This window comes from Castanea sativa, chromosome 6 (assembly GCF_040712315.1).
Source record: "Castanea sativa cultivar Marrone di Chiusa Pesio chromosome 6, ASM4071231v1".
NCBI lineage: Eukaryota > Viridiplantae > Streptophyta > Magnoliopsida > Fagales > Fagaceae > Castanea > Castanea sativa.
The window spans coordinates 34243650-34266616 of NC_134018.1; the positions used below are offsets into that span (position 1 = coordinate 34243650).

General features: G+C 41.9%; 1 pseudogene; it reads left to right on the top strand.

The window, feature by feature from the left end:
- Positions 1-1737: 1737 nt before the first annotated feature.
- Positions 1738-22168, top strand: LOC142637935 (G-type lectin S-receptor-like serine/threonine-protein kinase At4g03230; annotated as a pseudogene).
- The last annotated feature ends 799 nt before the right edge of the window (positions 22169-22967 follow it).

The following is a 22967-nucleotide window of genomic DNA, read 5'->3' on the forward strand; positions in this document are numbered from 1 at the left end:
ACCTGCATTCAGACCACACCCAAGGGTTATCCTTCAGCTGGGATAAGGGTCCAATCTTCTGCTCCTGACTCACCGCCAAGCTCTTCCCCTTCAAATTCCCTAGCTTCAACCTCTCCTTCCTCTGTCTACTGGCCATCGGCACTTGGCACTCCATCTCTCTCGTCTCCCCCTTCTCCACTTCTTCTTCCACTCTTCAAGTCATGCCCATCGACGCTCACCATTGTCCCGGTAATAAATATCATACCGTATTTACATTGCTCCCCAATTGTTTGCTTCATCTTCTCAAACCAACATTCTTCTCTAGCTTAATCTTCAAACTAAGAATGAAGGGCATGGTGGTCAGTTCAAAATGGTTGGTTGACTTCATTATAGATAACAACCGCTTTTAACTTCCACTAACATCGCTTGGCGACCATCAGGGGCTGTTTGGTTTTTTTTTTTTCATCACTCGTCACTCAATTTTCGTTACTCATCACTCATTATTCATCATTCATCACTTAAAATACCCCAATTTTCTAATACTACCCGTTTGGTTTTTGTTTTCACTTTACATCACTCAAATTTTTTACTACTGTTTGTGGGACCCACTGTCTGACCCAATGTCATTTCCTTTTCTCTCTCTCTCTCTCATCTTTCTCTACCTCTCATCTCTCTTCTCTCTGCCTCTTGCCCAATGTTTCTTTCTCTTTCCCACCACAACCACCAAACCCATAGAAAAAAACAAGAAAAAAATCAACACCAGACCACCATCGGCACCAACGACTCGTGGATTGGAGATCAAATTGCGTTGAGATTGGTTCGGTGCTTGATTTGCGGTGGCAGATCAGAGATCAGATTGTGTTTTGGCCCTTTTGGGTTGCATCTGGGTTGATGCTATGGGTGCTGCGATGGCAGATCAGTGGTTGATATGTGGGTTGGTAGATCGGTTACTGTGGTTGCAGGTGAGTTAAGGTTGTGCTTTGTGGTTGTCTTGGTGGTTGATTGTGCCACGACGTTGGCGTCGGCGTCGAGACGGTCTTCAACGGAGGTGGTGGTTGCGCAGATAATGCCGATGGGGTTTGTGTCTTTGATGTTGGGGATTTTGTTGGCTCTAATGCTTTGTGGATTAGTGACTTTCTTCATTGGGTTTTTGTTGATGCCGTACATTCTAGGCTTGAAGGCGAAAAGGAAGAAAAAAAAGAAGAAGAAAGATTGAACAAACTGAAGAATAGAGAAAGAAGAAAGAAAAGCAGAGAAGAAAGAAAAGAAAAAAAAAAAAAAAAACCCAGCCAACGGAGACTAGTCAAAAAAGAAGAAGAAAAAAAAAAAGAACTGAGCGAAAGACCAAAAATATTATGTGATGAAGAACAAAAAAAAGAAAAAAAAAAAAAGAAAGGAAGAAAGAACGAATTGACAAGAGTGAAAAGGAAGAAAAGAAAAGAAAAGAAGAAAGAACAATGAAAGAACAGTGGAGAAGAAAGAAAAGTCTAGAAGAAAAAAAAAAGGTCAAAAGTTGCCGCTACTCTTGATTTGTAGGTACCTCCATGTGTATTTAATTACTAAAATGCCGTTGAAAACTGAGTTTTGAAAATTAAAAACACCTAAAATATGTTTTCAGTTTTCATAACTCATAACTCTAAAATTAGAGAATTGAGTAATAGAAACAAAAATTGGAAACAAAGTTATGAAAATTCAAACAAGTTTTTGAGTCCTGGGTTCCACCATTTTGTAGTGACGTGTTATAAAAACTAGAGATCCATTCATTTGTTCTCTCTTTCAAGTTAAGTAAAAATTTTGTGTCCCTCGAAATATCTAGCATAGCTTCTCTGCAAAATTTTGTGCAGTCATGGATTACAAGAAGAATCCATGGCCTATGATACTTTCTTTTCTCTTCATCTGCCTATCTCTCAACAATCACCCTTCCCTTGGAGTTGACACCATCTCTGCAGACCAACCTCTCTCTGGTGACCAAACTATTATCTCTAACGGTTGGAACTTTGAGCTCGGTTTCTTCACACCAGGTAACTCTTCTCGTTCTAACTACTATATAGGCATGTGGTACAAGAAAAACTCTCGCAGAACCATAGTTTGGGTGGCAAACAGAGAGACGCCAGTCTCTGATAGAATTTCTTGTTTATTGAGAATCTCAGATGGTAATTTAGTTCTGTTCAATGAGTCTCAAATTCCAATTTGGTCAACAAATTTGAGCTCTACGAGCTCTGGTCCTCTAGAAGCTGTGCTTCAAGATGATGGAAATTTTGTGCTGAGAGATGGGTCTGCTAATTCATCAAAACTTTTGTGGCAGAGTTTTGATAATCCAACCCATACATGGCTTCCTAGTAATAAGTTAGCATACAACAATAAAACCAAACAAAGCATGCATATTATTTCATGGAAGAATTCTGAGGATCCTGCACCAGGACCCTTCGCTCTTGAGCTACAGCAAAATACCAGTTCCTTTATTATTCGATGGAATAAGTCTGTACCATACTGGAACAGTGGACCTTGGGATGGAAGAATTTTCAGTTGGGTTCCTGATATGAGTGCAAATTATATTTACAACTTCAGTTATGTTTCAAATGAAAATGAGAGCTATTTCACCTATTCGCTTTATGATCCTAAAATTATATCTGGATTTGTGATGGATATATCGGGGCAGATTCAGCAACTTTCATGGTTGGAAAGTACCAAGCAGTGGAATTTACTTTGGTCTCAACCAAGGACACAATATGAGGTTTATGCTTTTTGTGGACCTTTGGTATATGCAACCAGCAATCCTTGCCTTTTTGTAGTTGCTTGAAGGGTTTTCAGGCTACCTCCAGCAACAATTGGAATTTGTCAGATTTTTCAGCTGGGTGTGCAAGAAAAACCAGTTTGCAGTGTGGGAATGATAGTCTTGCTAATGGTAAGAGGGACGAGTTTTGGGAAATGCCCAACATGAAATTGCCTGATCATCCACAAACTGTGGCAGTTGGAAATTCATCAGAATGTGAATCAACCTGCTTGAATAACTGCTCTTGCACTGCTTATGCTTATGGCCACCATTGTTCAATTTGGATTGGAGATCTCTTAAATCTGCAACAACTCACAAGCTCTGACACTAATGGAGGAACTCTGCATCTCAAACTTGCAGCATCCGAGTTATCCAGTAAGGCAATTACTATAGCTATGGTTTTAGTTTGAGACTTTCAGTTGTAGGGATAGCAGTTCTTGAGTTACCCAGTTCTATAATTGATTTGCTCTGTTTTATTTTCCTTATTTTTAGATGATAGGAGTCTAATTCGATTTTGAAATTTGAATTCTGAATTAGGATGTTTTTACTGATTTCCTTTCCTTTCATTATTTATCCTCATTATTATTCTTATTCAAGTTTGCAGTAACCAGTAAGTGGACTTTTCCTATAAAATGGTGTAAGGAGGTGCCTTAGCACCATGAGCTCTCTATAAAGACTTGTCTAAAACCTGTTGTTTACAACTTCCAATACCATGATAATGCATCAGCAATTTATAAGTTAGTGAATACATGCTATCACACACAATAATTCCTCCATAAATCATAATACCCAGTTTCATAAACATTGAAGAAAGGCGAGAAATTCCCTCTTGTCCGAGAGCTAACAATCATAATTAGAAAAACTAGTTGTATGTTGTTAGAATGGCTTGAATTGTCAAATTTGGTGGATTGACATTAGCCAACAAATCATTAAATGCATTAGCCAACAAACCATCAGGAAGTATTTCATGCGTGAAGAAATGCAAGAAGTTGCATTTAATGTTGCAATGACTCATGGCCGAATATATTGACTTCTTTGATAGAAGTCTTGCATTGTTCTCTTCTGTTGGAACACTTGACATGCCATGCTTCACCTTTATGGCTGATAGGGGATAAAACCAACATGATGGTGCCACCGCATATGGTTGAAACTGTTATCATAGGTTGACGGATTATACGACCAAGGAAGACGGATGCGTAACGGACGGACAAGCAGAATGCATGTGCATAATTTCTCCCGTCCTTCTCTGAGCTACCTCGTCTGAGCAATCACGCGATATGATTGGGGCTGACGTGGCCTTGATTGTAATTCATGTCAACATAAATTTGAAGAATTCTTGCACTACACGTTAGCTTTGATTGGAGGAATTTTATAAGGAAAGGGATTCTTGGAGGAGTAAAAAGGGAAAGAGTTTTAATCACAGAAGGAAAGAACTTGGCAATCAAGGTATGAAAGTCAACTCCATGCCCCTATAAATACATCAAAACCCCATAACTCGAGGTACGCACATTTGACTCAACTCTGGCACTTTAGGGTTGAAAATAAATTCTAACTTGACCTTCGGAGGGTTTTTGGCCGGCACCACACCGGTGCTCTCTTTTAGGTCTCTTTGTTTTCTCTTTGCAGGTGTTGACTCGAGTTGGAGAGTGCTTGCAACTTACTGGTGATTTTTTCGGCATTATCAGTTGGCGCCCTCTGTGGGAAAGACTATTTAGCCTTTACTCTATTCCTAAGACAAAAAGTTGCATGGTACTCACCAGATCGATGGCGACAATCAACGATCAAGGCGAAGAGCCGCATGCTACAACGCTTGAAAGGCAAGTCCAAACACTTGCTGCGGTTGTTGAGTGCCTCACTAAGCAGAATCATGATTTAGAAGAGCAACTGCGACAAAGGAATGCACATCAAAGTGCACCAGAGGAAGACTAGGAAGTCGCGAGCTCGGAGGGGAGGAACGTTGTCGGGCCTGAAGGTAGCACTGCACCAACTAGACCGGAGCGGCCGGAGACAAACCTGTCGTCTGTCTCGGACTCCCTACCACCTCACATCGCAGCTGAGATGCAGCAGATGAGGGAACGTATGGACGTGATGATGAGCGCCTTGAGGGGACGAATATCTAGCAACTTGGACGACCTAGTCCACCGAACAGATTCGCCATTCACAACGCTCGTGACTTCGTGCCCCCTTCCTCCAAAATTTCGCATGCCAAACATTGAGAACTATGACGGATCCAAGGACCCTTTGGATCACTTGGAATCTTTCAAGACCCTGATGCATCTTCAGGGCGTACCAGACGAAGTCATGTGCAGGGCTTTCCTCACTACGTTGAAAGGACCTGCAAGGGACTGGTACAGTAGGCTAGCGCCTAACTCCATTAGCACTTTTAAGGAACTAGGCATGCAGTTTGTATCCCACTTCATTGGGAGTCACTGGCATAAGAAATCCACTGCATGTTTGTTGAACATCAGGCAGCGAGAAGGCGAGACCTTGAGATCATACCTCGACCGATTCAACAGAGAATCCCTCCAGATAGACGAGGCCGATGACAAGATACTCGTGGCAGCATTCACGAACGGGCTACGGAAGGGTAAGTTCCTGTTCTCTTTATACAAGAATGACCCAAAGACTATGTTCGACGTGTATTATAGGGCAACAAAGTATATGAACGCAGAGGACGCCTTACTCTCTAGAGAAGACAAGCCCAAAAAGAGGGAAAGGCTGGAAGATATGCAATCAGACAAGGGGCACAAAAGGGCAAGAACCGTAGAACGACGGGAGGATCGGCGACCCAAGCCGCCTACAGGAAGGTTTACAAACTTCACCCCCTCACTGCCCCAATTGACCAAGTGTTGATGCAGATTAAGGACAAAGGAACTTTGACGTTCCCTGGCAAACTAAAGGGAGATCCTAATAAGAGGCCAAGAGACAAGTACTGCCGCTTTCATGGCGATCATGGTCACGACACGGCGGACTGCTATGACTTGAAACAGGAAATCGAAGCCTTCATTAGGCAGGGTAGGTTGCAGAGGTTCGTCAGGAAGGAGAGAACGGATCAAAACCATGAACAATATCCCCGACGGGAAAACGAACGTCCCAGACCACCGGTAGCAGACATACGGATGATAATAGGGGGCAGTACTCCAGCAGGGTCGTCTAAAAAGGCCAGAAAGACCTATTTACGGACGATACAAAGCATCCAGTCGACGGGCTCCTCACCAGAAGGAACACGACGGAACAGCTCCCGCATCGAGTTTTCGGAAGAGGAGGCCCGACGCCTTCACCACCCCCATGACGACGCTCTCGTGGTTAGCATATAGGCAGGGGACTTCAACATCCACCGAGTTTTGGTGGACAACGGGAGCTCAGCAGATATCCTTTACTACCCCGCGTTCCAGTAGATGGGGATTGCTAAAGAGCGCCTGATCCCGGCATGCTCGCCCCTAGTTGGCTTTGGAGGAACTCGGGTCTATCCTTTAAGATCCGTCACGTTGGCGGTAATTGTAGGAGACTACCTGTAGCAAATAATCAAGGATGTTTCCTTTCTCGTGGTTGATTGCTCCTCAGCATATAATGCCATACTCAGACGACCCACTCTCAATGCATGGAAGGCCGTCACTTCTACCTACCATTTGATGATCAAGTTTCCCACCGAATACGGAGTTAGAGAACTGCGCAGAAATCAGGTGGCTGCACGGGAGTGTTACGTTGCCATGATGAAGATGGATGACCATGTACAAGCAATGAACATCGAGGAACAGATAAACAGTAGCAGAACCCGTGGAGGAATTAGAGGAGGTACGACTGGATGATTCAAGGCCCGACCGGACCACCAGGATCGGAACCTCAGTCGACCAAACGGTTCGACATGCGCTCCTATTATTCCTCAAAGAAAACCAAGACGTGTTTGCATGGAGCCATGACGACATGCCGGGAATAGATCCAACAATCATAGTTCACAAATTGAACGTATCACCTTTTTTCTCTCCAGTTCGACAAAAGAAACGTGTGTTTGCCCCCGAACGGGATCGAGCCGTGGCAGAGGAAGTGCAGAAGCTACGAGAAGCAAACTTCATAAGGGAGGTATACTACCCTGATTGGCTGGCCAATGTGGTACTGGTTAAGAAATCAAACGGGAAGTGGAGAATGTGTGTTGACTTCACGGATCTGAATAGAGCATGCCCTAAAGACAGTTATCCACTCCTGCGCATTGACACCTTAGTAGACTCCACCGCAAGACATGAATTGTTGAGCTTCATGGACGCCTTCTCAGGGTATAACCAAATTAAATTGGATAAAACAGATCAAGAGAAAACATCATTTGTGACGAGCGAAGGGCTTTTTTGCTACAAGGTGATGCCGTTCGGGCTCAAGAACGCAGGGGCCACGTATCAACGATTGATGAACAAAATGTTCGCGCACCAAATTGGCAGGAACGTCCAAGTTTACGTAGATGATATGCTGGTGAAAAACGCAAAGGTGTCTGATCATCTGAGGGACCTCCAGGAGACTTTCAACACTCTTCGGACGTATAAAATGAAGCTGAATCCAAGCAAATGCGCATTCGGAGTAACCGCTGGAAAATTCTTAGGATTTATGGTGTCCTAGCGAGGCATTGAAGTCAACCCAGAGAAAGTCAAAGCGATTATGGAACTGTCTCCTCCAAGGACGGTGAAGGAAGTGCAAAGCTTGACAAGGAAGATAGCAGCCTTAAACAGGTTCGTATCAAGAGCAACGGACAAGTGTCTCCCTTTCTTCAGAACACTAAGGAGATCTTTCGAATCGACGGACGAATGCCAAAGGGCATTTGAAGAGTTGAAGACATATCTTTCTGCCCCGCCATTGCTTAGTCCGTCCATGCCAGAGGAGGAATTATTCTTATACCTTGCCGTCTCATCAGCAGCGGTAAATGCAGCTCTAATCAGAGAGGAAGGGAAGATACAAAAGCCCGTGTATTTTATCAGTCGAGCGCTGAGAGGAGCAGAAGAAAGATACCCACGAATGGAGAAACTGGCTTTCGCCCTTGTGACTGCAGCTCGAAAACTCAAAACCTATTTTCAAGCACATACCATAAAAGTCCTGACGGATCAGCCCTTGCGGAGAGCGATGAGCAATCCTGAAACTGCAGGACGGATGGCTCTGTGGGCTATCGAGCTGAGTGAATACGATACCCAATACCAGCCACAAACGGCTGTGAAAGGACAGATACTGGCAGACTTCATTGTGGAATTCACTGCAATTGAGGAGAAGGGGGCAGAAGAGACGCCTGCATGGAGAATTCACATGGACGGGTCATCCAACAAGCATGCAGGAGGAATCGGGGTTGTACTCCACACCCCGGAAGGAGATAAGATTGAATGCATGATCCGTTTGGAGTTCCCTACTACAAATAACGAAGCAGAGTATGAGGCCCTGGCGGTAGGATTGGAGCTTGCAATAGCGGCTGGGGCTAGGAAAGCGGTAGTCTACTCTGATTCTCAAATCGTAGCCAGTCAAGTTAATGGGAGCTATGATTGTAGGAATGAACGAATGAGAAGGTACCTCGAGGAAGTGAAGGGTCGAACGAGTGACCTCCAACTCACGATAGTTCAGATCCCAAGAGAAGAGAACCAAGAGGCGGATCGACTCGCAAAGGCTACTTCGGCCGAACCTATGATTGCCTTAGAACAGGTATTGTCCTTCGTCCAACATTCATCGCTATTAGATAACGTTTGAATGCAGGAAGTAAGCACTAAAGACGATTGGACGGCTCCAATTGTGATGTACCTCAAGGACGGCAAGCTGCCAGATAGCAAAGAAGATGCAAGGAAATTGAAGGTTAAGGCTGCCCGATTCATCTTGATTAAAGACGTCCTCTACAAAAGAGGATTCTCCCGACCATATCTAAGATGCCTTGGTCGTAAGAAAGCAGACTACGTGATGAGAGAAGTTCATGAAGGAATTTGTGGAAACCACTTGGGATCAAGGTCTCTAGTGCACAAGCTACTTCGAACAGGATACTACTGGCTGACAATGCAAAAGGATGCCCATATGTACGTTAGAGCCTGCAATAAGTGTCAACGGTTTGGCAATCTCATTAGATGGCCAACGGAGGAACTCATACCCATGACGGCTTCGTGGCCGTTCGCACAATGGGGATTGGACATCATGGGTCCATTTCCAATAGCGGCAAGACAACTGAAGTTCTTGGTGGTTGGTATTGACTACTTTACCAAGTGGGTGGAAGCAGAAGCTCTTGCTACCATCATGGAGAAAAACATTCGCAGCTTTGTATGGAGAAGTATAATTTGCCGATATGGGATCCCAAGAGTGCTCGTTTCAGACAATGAGAAGCAATTCGACAACGATGCATTCCAAGACTTTTGTTCTCAGCTGGGAATCAAGAATCACTACTCGTCACCCGCCCACCCTCAGGCCAACGGACAAGTTGAAGTCACGAACCGGTCCTTGTTGAAGATTATCAAGATCCGGCTCGAGGGGGCAAAAGACATATGGCCGGACGAACTACCAAGTGTACTATGGGCGTACAGGACAATGGCAAGAACGCCAACAGGAGAGACACCGTTTCGATTGGCGTATGGTGCTGAGGCCCTCATACCGGCAGAAGTGGGATTAACGAGCTACCGCGTGGAAAGCTATGACGAGAGCAAGAATAATGAAGCGTTGCGTCTAGAGCTTGACCTTGTAGATGAGGTCAGGGCAGCAGCAACACAGAGACTGGCGCGGTACCAAGACATGATGGCAAAACACTATAACTCCAAGGTCCGACATCGGGACTTCAAGGTGGGAGATCTGGTATTACGAAAAGTGCTTGGTGCTACGAAGGATGCATCCCTGGGAAAGCTGGGTCCTAATTGGGAAGGCTCGTACAGAATTATCTCATGGCATATGAAAGGAACGTACTACTTGGAGACATTAGACGGAAGGAAATTGGGCCATCCCTGGAACACGGAGCACCTGAAGAAGTACTACCAGTAGTGCAGCAGTCATAAGACAATATCTACCGCCTTATTTTCAGTTTAATTTTAAAACAGTCATATTTTTTACTTATTAGAACCCAAGCTTTCTTTTCCATGAACAATTTGGTTTGTTGAACTGATATAATGAGAGGAATTTTTATTTAGAAAATATAAAATGCGTGCTGATAAAAATTCTACTAGTCCACAAAGTGGACGGATCATCCAAATGATGAAAATTCTTCAAGTCCACAGAGTGGACGGATCAACCAAAGGATGAAGATTCTACAAGTCCACAAATTGGACGAATCATCCAAAATGATGAAGATTCTACTAGTCCACAAAGTGGACGGATCATCCAAAGGATGGAGATTCTACAAGTCCACAAAGTGGACGGATCATCCATAGGATGAAAAATTCTACAAGTCCACAAAATGGACGGATCATCCAAAGGATGAAAATTCTACTAGTCCACAAAGTGGACGGATCATCCAAAGGATGAAAATTCTACAAGTCCACAAAGTGGACGGATCATCCAAAGGATGAAAAATTCTACAAGTCCACAAAATGGACGGATCATCTAAAGGATGAAAATTCTACCAGTCCACAAAGTGGACGGATCATCCAGAGGATAAACATTCTAAATCCACAAAGCGCACGGACCCTTCTGCCAATACAGTGGACGGATCATACAGAAGGACAGAAACCTTCTGTCCATGCAGTGGACGGATCAACTAAGAGCTACATGAATAGGCTAAATAAAAAAGCAAAAGTGGACAGATAGTCCAAGATATACTGAAGGGATCATGCAAAGTATAAAACGACAGGTCCAAATATGAACGGGTTACCCAAGAAGTATCACTGATACGGTAGAGTTCAATAATAAAAAATCTAATACTTAGCCAAAAGAGTTAAACAAACGACAGAAAATAAAATTGTTCCCTATCACTACAATTTACATTAGTCTTGAATTGTGACGGCTTCTTCAAGGCCTTCAGGCAACGGCTGCTGAGAATCAGTGACGGTAGTTTCTTCTGCAGCTTTAGCGACCCCGTCATCACCTGGAACCTCGCCAAAGAGTTCCTCCGTCCCTTCAGAGTCGACGGGGTGAGCAGGGGTTTGGGCCTCGGCATCTATATTTATGTGAGCTAAGTCTAAGTCAGGGAATGACGCCTTCACCTGACGGATGCTGTCATCGAACCCGTCGCTAAAGGAAGAACCAAGCTCCATCAGAAGTGCGTCGGAGTCTCGATACTCTCTGATGGCATCAACTTTTGCTTGACGGATATTGTCGTCATGAGCTTTCACCGTCTTCCTGAGCAGCTCCACCTCCTTTTCTAAGTTCTCGCGAGCCTGCTCGGAGAGCGTCAGCTTCTGCTCATGACGGACCCTCCATAATTTGAACTCATCCAGTTCTTCTGCCGTCGCCTTTGCCTTAGCACGTACTCGTTCAAGGGCTCTTTCTTGGGCCAGGCAACGGTCTGACAAGCCCTTGGCCATTAACACACCCTGCCACAGTTCAGATAGAAATAAGCTCAAGACGGAAAGGAACGAGACGGAGTTAAAATGACGGAATGTGCATATGACTGACGCTAACCTGAGCTAAGTTGAATAGACATGTCTCCCCCATGGCCTCGGTGGCATGGTTTCCCAGGTCTTCATAGTCGTCATCGGTTATGATGGAACCAGTACGACGGAGAGCGTATTGGGGGTCTTCACGAAGCAGGACGGGGGGCTTCTCCTTCACGGGGTCCGGGTTGGTCATCAGGCCCTTACCCTTGCCAATCCCAAGCTTGGGAGGCGGTTTCACCATGCCGGACCCCTGACCGGCAGGTAGACCCGTCACAAGTTTCTGCTTTTTGGAGTGACGGTCCCATCTCTCAGAAGATGGCCTTTTAGGGGCCGTCTGTGACGGATCCATCTTTGAAGCGTCGCCCCCTTGCTTCTTTTTTGCCGCTTGTTGTTTAATGATAGCCCGTCCCCTAGCGTCGTCCATTTCTACAAAAGAAGACAGTTAAAAAAGGAACTGCATAAAGCCAGAATATCGATGAAAGGATTCCAGAACTTATGTTTGTGTACACCTGCGTCGTATTGGCGGGCGACGGATGTAGGTTCAGGACCGTCACAATACCAGTGTAACGTATCCAATGTGGTGAGCTTCGACCAGGTCCTTTCAGACAACTTAGTCTTTTGAAAAATTTTCTCCAGAAAGCCGAACTGTTCGGTTGAGATAGGTGGATGGTCCCTCGCTGCAAAAAAAAAAAAAAAAAAAGTGTTAAGAGAAAACTCATAAAACATGGGTGACGGTTGATAAGTAGACGGACTCGTACCAGACGGGGGCATTATCCCCCACGTTTTATCTACCGGCATGTAGTTGTCATCACCTGGACGACACATGTAGTTATCCCCTCGAAGGAAGAAGTAACGACCCTTCCAGTTACGATTGGAGTCCGGGGTCTCGGACACCAGCCTAAGTACCGGAATCCTCGGCACAAAGCTGTACATGCCCTTTGACTTTGTAATTTCGGACGGACGGTAGCAATGGAAAAATTCCTCCATCGTTAACCGTCTGGCCCCGTTAGACATCACACCGTACAATACCTCGACGCTTAGGAAAACCCTCCATGCATTCGGAGATATCTGGGTGACGGCCAGACCCAAGTATTGGAGGAGAAGACGATGCAATGCACTCAGGGGAAAACGGAGACCAGCTTTTAGCATTTGCTCGTAGACCCCGACGTCTTCGAGACCGTAGTAATAGCATTTTTCTGTTTTGAATGGTAGACGGATGTATATGGTGTCGGGTATTTGGTACTTTTGCCTCAGCGTGTTGAAGTGCGCTGGCTTGATGGTTGACACAAAGTCATTCACCGTCCACAAAGGGAGCAGGACGAACTCCCTGAAGCCGTCAGGGCCTATGACGGATTGGACCGGTGGGTCGACACCGTCTAGGTTGTCAGTTGAGTCATACTCTGACCCGTCCCTATCCTGCCCTTCATCTTCCTCATGGGAAGGAGAGCTAGCTGACGGTTCCCTCTCCCCGCTGGAGGTGTCTTGGTCTGCTTGACCTGATGGGAACACCTCTTTGTAACCCACTCCCTCGCGGGCATAAGACTGACTACTTGATGCCTCACTAGACATCTGACACCTACATATGATGGGTAAAGGAAGCCTAAGGCTCTAGATTTGTACCGACGACGGGACCAACAAGAAAAGTAAGTAACAAAATATTGTGAGAATAACTTACAAGCAGACGGTAAGAAAAACACGACGGAGAAATTATCAGCACGTTGTTTCCTGGTTTCCCAAAGGAGACGGTTACTCTCTGAAAAAGGTTGACAGTTGCGCTCTGAACAGCAGAAAATTTTCTAAAAAGTGTAAAAGTGAATATGGTGGGTGGTATATATAGAAGGAACAGCGCGGTAAACGAAGTGACGCATCGATCCCAACAAACAATCATTGAGATCCCCCCACGTGTCCCTAAGCATTTATGACATCATTTCAGCTTGTCCGTCAAGAACTCTAACCGCCATTCCATGAAACCGCAAGGAAGAGATGACGGTATCACGGAATGAGGGGGCATCTGATAGGGGATAAAACCAACATGACGGTGCCACCGTGTATGGTTGAAACTGTTATCATAGGTTGACGGATTTTACGACCAAGGAAGACGGATGCGTAACGGATGGACGAGCAGAATGCATGTGTATAATTTCTCCCGTCCTTCTCCGAGCTACCTCGTTTGAGCAATCACGCAATATGATTGGGGCTGACGTGGCCTTGATTGTAATTCACGTCAACATAAATTTGAAGAATTCTTGCACTACACGTTAGCTTTGATTGGAGGAATTTTATAAGGAAAGGGATTCTTGGAGGAGTAAAAAGGGAAAGAGTTTTAATCACAGAAGGAAAGAACTTGGCAATCAAGGTATGGAAGTCAACTCCATGCCCCTATAAATACATCAAAACCCCATAACTCGAGGTACGCACATTTGACTCAACTCTGGCACTCTAGGGTTGAAAAGAAATTCTAACTTGACCTTCAGAGGGTTTTTGGCCGGCACCACACCGGTGCTCTCTTTTAGGTCTCTTTGTTTTCTCTTTGCAGGTGTTGACTCGAGTTGGAGAGTGCTTGTAACTTACTGGTGATTTTTTCGGCATCATCAATGGCCGAAATGTATGACTCATTAGTATTCATGAATTATCAAGGAACTACACCTGAGCAAACCAATTTGTGTTAGCCGAAATGTGACTCCATTGGCAATAAATGCTAGCCATTTTTGTTGACTTGATAAGTTTCATGATGGTGATATTTTGGCTGAAGTGTAGCTATAAATAGAGGTGGAGCAAATGAGTTCAGAGAGCATGTAAGCTCCGGATTGCATAGGAAGTTAGTGTCTTGCCATTTGTCTAAATACAATAGTGTGTTCTCTATTTATTTGTGAGAGAACCAAGAGTGTATTTGGGGTTTGGGTTGTGAGAAAGTGTCTTCAAGCTGTTATTGTAATCTCTACAGTTATAGTGAAATTTATTTTGTCGCCTCCCGTGGACGTAGGCATATTGTTGAACCGCGTAAATTCTTTGTGTCATATTTTCTTCTCTCTTATTTAAACTTTGTGTTAAAGTCAGATTATTTCACCCAAATTTCACAACAACCGGTATCAGAGCTCCAGGTTGATTTATTCAATGGACATCAACGCTTCTATTGCCAAGATAGACGTAGTTAAGTTCAACGGAACTGGTAACTTCGGTTTATGGCAAAGAATGGTGAAAGATTTGTTGGTACAACAAGGTTTGGTGAAGGCTTTGTATGGGAAATCAAAGAAACCAGAGATGATGACAGATGACGAATGGGAAGAACTCGATATGAAGGTGGTCAGTACAATTCGACTATGTCTGGCAGACGAGCTTATGTACGATGTCATGGATGAGGTGTCTACTGCGGCTATATGGTTGAAGTTGGAGAGTCGGTATATGTCCAAGTCCCTCACAAATAAACTTAATCTTAAGCGAAAACTGTATGAGCTTAAGATGGTAGAGGGTACGGATTTGGCTCAACACGTCCACACGTTTAAAAAAATTATCAATGACTTGTTGCGGATCGATATAAAATTCGATGATGAAAACAAGGCGATGATGTTTTTGTCCTCTCTCTCGACATTCTATGAACACTTAGTTACAACCCTGCTTTGGAGGAAAGAGACTTTGGAATTTGAAGAGATCTCAGGAGCCCTGTTGGATCACTACCAACGGAAGCAAAATTCGGGTGAAAGTTCTGGTGAAGGGCTTATGGTAAAAGGAAATCAAGAACGTGGAAGGAAGAAAGACAGAGATCACAATTCTGCTAGGGGCTATAGCAGATCCAAATCCAAAAGCAAGACAGTGAAGTGCTATAAATGCCAAAAGAAGGGGAATTTTAAGCGAGATTTCCCAGAGTGGAAAAGAGACAAGGACAAAGACAAGGAAGGGTCATCAAGATCTGCAAATGTTGTGGTAGCAGATTCAAATTCAGATGGAGATATGCTTTCTGTTTCATCCAGTGCCAACAAGCTAATCGATTCTTGGATTCTGGATTCAACATGTTCTTTCCACGTGACTCCTTATAGAGATTTGTTCGACCCTTACAAATCGGTTAATTGTGGTTCTGTTCTAATGGGCAACGATGCTACTTGCAAAGTTGTTGGAATAGGAACAATTAAGATAAAGATGTTCGATAATGTGGTGAGGACATTAGGAGAGGTACGACATGTTCCAGAGGTGAAAAAGAATTTAATTTCATTGGGAACCCTAGACTATAGTGGCTATTGCTATAAGTTTGAGAATGGGTTAATGAAGGTATCAAAGGGCGCTATGATTGTGATGAAGGGGAAAAAAGTAGAAGGTAATATCTACAAGCTATTTGGCAATACCATTGTAGGCGGAGCTGCTGTAGTGACTGAATCTGAGCAGGATGATACACCCTTGTGGCATATGCGACTAGGGCATACGAGTGAGCATGGTATGAGGGAATTGCAGAAGAGAAATCTGTTGGCTGGAGTTAAGTCATGTAATTTAGATTTCTGTAAATACTGTGTCATGGGAAAGCAGTGTAGGATGCGATTCAAAGCAGCCACGCACAAAATAGAGGGTATATTGGATTATGTACACTCTGATATTTGGGGGCTAGTGCAAGTGGTCTCTAAAGGTGGAGCTCGGTATTTTATGAGTTTCATCGATGATTATTTCAGAAAGGTTTGGTTTTTCTTCTTGAAGAACAAGTCTGAGGCATTTGCAAAATCAAGAAGTGGAAAGCCGAAGTGGAAAATCAGATTGGAAGGAAGATCAAGTGCCTAAGATCTGATAATGGCATTGAGTACAAGGATGGGGAGTTCTTGAAGTTTTGTGAAGAGCATGGTATCAAGAGACACTTTACAGTACGAAGAACACCTCAACAGAATGGAATGGCTGAGAGACTTAACCGGCCAATCGGTGAGATAGCTAGATGCATAAGACTAAATGCTGGGCTTCCTAAAGTCTTTTGGGCTGAAGCAGTGAGCATGGCTTGTTACATTCTTAACTGATCGCCTAGAGCTGCACTTGATGGGAAAGTTGCTGAGGAGGTATGGACAGGAAAAGAAGTTGATTACTCGTTGATGAGGATATTCGGATGTCCAACCTATGTTCATATTCCTATCGAAGAAAGGTCAAAGCTTGATTCAAAAATCCAAGAAGTGTATTTTTCTCGGGTTCGAGAAAGGTGTAAAAGGGTACAAGCTTTGGGATCCAGTGGCACAAAATGTGGTGATTAGCAGGGATGTGGTGTTTGACGAGAAGTCCATGATAAAAGACTTTAGAAAGGAAGAAGAGTCTCAAGAAAAGGGAAGCAGTAATAACAACAATAGATCAGTGGTGTAGGTGGAGCTAGATGAAGTGGAGTCTCAGCTAGAGAATGAACCTCACAATAGTGATCAAGAAGATCACAACATGATATCAGAACGGCCTAAATGCAACATAAGGCCACTAGTCGGGTACGGTTTTGAAGATCTTGCTTCTTATTGCTTAGTAATTAGTAGCGGGGATCCTTCCACTTTTCAGGAAGCAATTGATAGCTCTGAAAGGGACAAGTGGATGGAAGCTATGGTGGAGGAGATGGAGTCCTTGAATAAAAACAAGACTTGGGAGTTGTCAGAATTTCCAACGGGAAAGAAACTGATAGGTTGCAAGTGGGTGTTCAGAAAGAAGGAAGCAGTATCAGAAAAGGAAGGAGAACGGTTCAAAGCAAGACGGCATTCCTTCATGGGAATTTGGAGGAAGAAATCTTCATGAAACAACCAGAGGGGTTCAAGAAACCTGGTACAGAGAATCTTGTCTCTAGATTGACAAAGTCACTCTATGGGCTTAAACAATCTCCCAGACAATGGTACAAGAGGTTTGATTCCTATATGATTCAGATTCATTGTACCTGTTGTGAGTATGATTGCTGCGTATATGTTAAGATGCTTGATGATTTATCTTATATTTTCTTGTTACTGAATGTTGACGACATGTTAATTGTTGCAAAGAGCATGTATGAGGTTGACAAGTTAAAAGCTTTGTTGCACAAAGAGTTTGACATGAAAGACTTGGGTATTGCTAAGAAAATTTTGGGTATGGAGATTCACAGGGATAGGGAGTCAAGAAAGCTGTGGATATCTCAGAAGAACTATTTCAGAAAAGTTCTTGAAAAATTCAACATGCAAGATGCTAATCCTGTAAGCACCCCATTGGCGAATCACTTCAAATTATCTAGCAGTCAATGCTCGAAGAATGAAAAAGAAATTGAAGACATGTCAAAGGTTCCATATGCAAGTGCAGTTGGGTGTTTAATGTACGCGATGGTTTGCACTAGGCCGGATTTGGCTCATGCAGTGAGTACTGTCAGTAAATACATGGCAAATCCAGGTAGAGAGCACTGGAATGCAGTGAAGTGGATATTCAGATACCTGAATAAAAATGCAGGATATGGGATTCTGTTTGCGAGGCAACATGGGGATAATTCAGTGGTAGGATATGTGGATTCAGACTATGCAGGCAATATAGATGACAGAAGGTCTACAACAGGTTATGTGTTCAAACTGTCAGGAGGGACTATTTGTTGGAGATCCACACTACAATCCTTAGTAGCCATGTCTACTACAGAAGCTGAGTACATGGCGGTAGTTGAAGCTACAAAGGAAGCACTGTGGTTAAAAGGGCTAGTCAAAGAGCTTGGTTTGAACCAAGGAAGAGTTCAGTTGCATTGTGACAGTCAAAGTGCCATTTACTTGGCAAAGCATCAGGTTTATCATGCTAGGACTAAGCATATTGATGTGAGATTCTACAAGATAAGGGAGTTGACTGCTACAGGTGAAATTATTCATGAGAAGATTGACACTTTAGAGAATGTAGCTGATATGTTGACGAAGCCGGTACCTACAAGCAAGTTCAAGCATTGCTTGGACTTGATTAGTGTTTGTGGCTTGTGATAGCCCGTAGGGGCTAAGGTGGAGGCGATTGAAGAGTTTATTTTGTGAAGCTTGATACAATTCAAGCCAAGGTGGAGATTTGTTAGAATGGCTTGAATTGTCAAATTTGGTGGATTGACATTAGCCAACAAATCGTTAAATGCATTAGCCAACAAACCATCAGGAAGTATTTCATACGTGAAGAAATGCAAGAAGTTGCATTTAATGTTGCAATGACTCTTGCATTGTTCTCTTCTGTTGGAACACTTGACATGCCATGCTTCACCTTTATGGCCGAAATGTATGACTCATCGGCATTCATGAATTATCAAGGAACTACACCTGAGCAAACCAATTTGTGCTAGCTGAAATGTGTGACTCCATTGGCAATAAATGCTAGCCATTTTTGTTGACTTGATAAGTTTCATGATGGTGATATTTTGACTGAAGTGTAGCTATAAATAGAGGTGGAGCAAATGAGTTCAGAGAGCATGTAAGCTCCGGATTGCATAGGAAGTTAGTGTCTTGCAATTTGTCTAAATACAATAGTGTGTTCTCTATTTATTTGTGAGAGAACCAAGGGTGTATTTGATGTTTGGGTTGTGAGAAAGTGTCTTCAAGTTGTTATTGTAATCTCCACAGTTATAGTGAAATTTATTCTGTCGCCTCCCGTGGACGTAGGCATATTGCCGAACCGCGTAAATTCCTTGTGTCATATTTTCTTCTCTCTTATTTAAACCTTGTGTTAAAGTCAGATTATTTCACCCAATTTTCACAACATATGTCTATAATCAAAGCAATGAATCCAACATAGTGCTTGGCTGCTTGCTTGAATGGAAGCTTGTGGCGCTAAAGAGCAACAAAGCCAAAAACACCATTCACGCGTGATGATCTATTTATCGGACTAAGGAAATCCATTGTACGTTTCTTTGTGGCGACCCTAATGTCAACTTCGTTGGCCTCTTCATTGCCAGCATTGACATCGTAACCCTGGTCTCTATCTCCGACCAGCCCGTATCTGGCAACCAATGACAAGGCGGAGAGAAGCTTTGATGACTGTATTTCAACGTTTTTAGAATTAGGTATGGTGAGCAAGTGTGTGGTATATCTTATTCACGCATTTGTGAAATGCTGATGTGGTATGTTAGTATTGGAGGGTGTAAAACTCTTATTTGCATCACATGCTTATCAAATTTGGACTCTTGTATAAAAGGTTAGGATTCTATTTCATGCGCTTATTTCCTATTAAAATTGCTTAATTAGAAATTTAGAAGCAATGAATCAGACTAATGTTGCTTCGCTGAATTTTTTTTTTTTCTTTAGGAAATTATGATATTGGTTGATTTGATAATTTACCACAATGTTAGGACTGGCTATTTAAGTTTTAATCACTTTTAATCTTACTTTTGAAATTTGAGTGGTCTTTCAAAAAATTTACAAAATTGTCTTTAGAAAATGTAAATGTGATTATCATGTCATATATTGTTATAGTGTGTATTCAGCACAACAATAAACATAAATTTTTTTTAGAAACAAACACACACAAGGGAAAGCGAAAGAGGTTCTAACACAAAAACACATCACAACTCCACTCAAAAGTCATGATAACTTTTAAGGGAGGGTGGAGCAAGTTACACTACACACAACACACTCTCTTAAGCAATGTGAAACAATTATCTTTTTTTTTTTTTTTGTTGAGAAACAAGCACACACATACAAGGGAGAGGGAAATGAGTTCTAATACAAATGCGCACTACAATTCCACTCGAAAGCCATCAAAATTGTAGAAATTGATGAAAACATAATATTTTTAAATTTCGACTGATTATCATTTAATTCAATCATTTCAGCTTGTTCACTTTCACAAAACATGAAGTGAGAGATTTCTGTTCACATTCTATATATTGAAATATGACTAGTCTTTATTTTTTTCTTGTAGTTTCTCCTCCATCCAAAAAAAGGATGACATTGCTTCTTATTAGTGGAATAACTAGTGTGATTGTTCTTTGCGCCAGTATTTCTATGTGCATATGGCAAAGAAAGATGAGCAAGAGAAAGGGTAAGCACTTTGCAAAATGCATATGATGCACCATGCTGAGTTTTTTGTTAATTTGAATCAGAATAAAGCCAGTAATACGTTCCTCCATGTAATTAACATGCAAACTAAGATACGTCAATGTCTTCTGAATTTAGAAAATAGACAAATTAATAAAAGAAATCAAGCACACCGCATGTTACACAGTGAAAGCCATGTCCAAGAATTGATAGACTTGGGTGAGTTGAAAGAAGAAGATGAGAAAGGCTTAGATTTACCTTTTTATGATTTGGAAAGCATACGAGTCGCTACAGGTAACTTCTCAGATGAAAACAAGCTTGGACAAGGAGGCTATGGGCCTGTTTACAAGGTAATTCTAGCAATATTTATTGGTCATTAATGTTCATGTCTGCCTGTTTTGGTAAATGGTAATATTAATTGTGCATTGGGAATTTTGGTCATAGGGTAAGCTTCCAAGTGGTCAAGAAATTGTGGTAAAGAGGCTTTCAAGAGTCTCAGGTCAAGGTTTAAAAGAATTTAAGAATGAGGTGCTATTGATTGCAAAACTTCAGCATCGAAACCTTGTCAGGCTCCATGGATATTGCCTAGAAGGGAGTGAAAAGATTTTACTTTATGAGTACATGCCTAACAAAAGTTTAGACTTCTTTATATTTGGTTGGCTTCTAAACCTAACTCCTACCATTTTACCATCCATGTTACGTTAACATTGTTTCTTATTTTAGTTGCTAAAATTATTCTTTCAAATGAAAAAATGGAAATTGCAAGATCAAAAGCAAAGCATGAGTTTGGACTGGGAGATGCGTTTCAACATCATTCTGGGAATTGCTCGAGGGATTCTTTATCTTCACCAAGACTGTAGATTAAGGATTGTTCATAGAGATTTGAAAACCAACAATATTCTTCTAGATCATAAAATGAACCCCAAAATATCTTACTTTGGATTGGCGAGAATTGTTGGTGATAGACAAACTGAGGCAATCACAAGCAAAGTAGCTGGAACTTAGTAGGTTTCATGTAGATAGTATGATTATTATAGCCAATTATTTACATATTATGGAAAATCTTTGATTTGCTTAACTTGTTTAGACAATATGCACCTAATTTCCTTGCTAATATTATAATTTATACAATCGTTGCAATGTAGTGGCTATATGTCTCCGGAATATGTGATAGATGGAATCTTCTCAATCAAATCCGATGTTTTTAGTTTCGGTGTAGTTCTACTTGAGATTATAAGTGGAAAGAGAAATACAGGTTTTTATAAGTCAGAACAAGCAATGAGCCTTCTAGGTTATGTAAGTATTTTGAATTTTCATAACTATCTATGTTTGTGTCACTTTTTTGCTTCATTCTAGGTTATGTATGTAGGTAGGTTGAATTTTCTAATTATCTATGCTTTGGTAATTTTTTACTTCATACCAATGTTTGTCTATTATCACAGGCATGGGGATTGTGGACTGACAACATGCTGATGGATTTAATGGACGAGACCCTACAGGATACTTGCATTGCAGATCAGTTTGTGAAGTGTCTCAAGATTGGTCTCTTATGTGTACAAGCTAACGCAAGTGATCGCCCAACCCTGTCAATTGTTATTAAGATGCTTGATGGTGAAACTGTGAACCTTCCAACCCCAAAACGACCAGCATTTTTCATTGGGAGAGATCAATCCAGCTCAACTTCTTCTAATAAACCAGAATCAATTAATGAAGTAACAAATAGTCTAGAAGCACGATGATCCATGATTAAGGTTATCATGAGTCTTGTTGTTTTTTTATGATTAATCCTGCAAAGTTAATCGTGCATTCACAATTAGATAATATAAATATTTTTTCCCTAATTATCTTCCTTTGCTGGATACTTCTTTCAAGTTATTTTAAATCCCTTCCAGTATTTGTTGTACTGGCGTTTTGAATTGGAATGGATAAAATTTCAGGTTTCTTATATTGTGTTTGGACTATTGCTATTTTAAAGAACTTCCAGTATGATTTAGAAGATGTCTGAATTACAGATTCTTGTATTCACATTATTAATAAATATCATTACCGCATCCTGCCCAACGATTACCCATCCTTGCTCCTCCACTGAAAAAAAATTCTATGTCCTACTATGAGTGGCTAACTTTAAACTTTATTAATAACTATTTATAAAGTCATTTTCTTAACCGAAAATTACTTTTAAAAACTGACAAGTAACAACAATTTAAAGGTCATGGTCTTTCTGGGGCTGCCATCCATTATATTGTGCAATTATTATTACTCATTGCCTTCTTTTTTTTAATTTTTTTTATTTTTATATATATCTGAGATAGAATTCTACTTTAGTCTAATATAAGTATATGTGTATGATGCTCATTTTTAGAAATTTGAACTCTGGTCCTTACCCCCAATATCTTACAAACACTTATACTTTTAAAGTGACCATCGCGCAAAGGATATGCTAGATCATTACTCACTACTAGTTGCACTTGCACCACATGAATCTTCTCAAATTCGACAAGATTGGCAGTTACCTTTCCCTTAATACACAAAGACTTTTGTTAATGAATGTCCTAAGGGCAATGGTTAAGATGCATTATTTCTTTATTAAATAGTTTTTTCATACACTTAAAAAAAATAAAATCTATATTTATATAAGATCTTGAAATTCCCTCCAATTTGATTGTTTGTGCACAAAAATCGGGCTCAAATAGCAAGGTTGTTAGACTCTAACCAGACCATATAGTCCGACTGGGCTAACCAAAA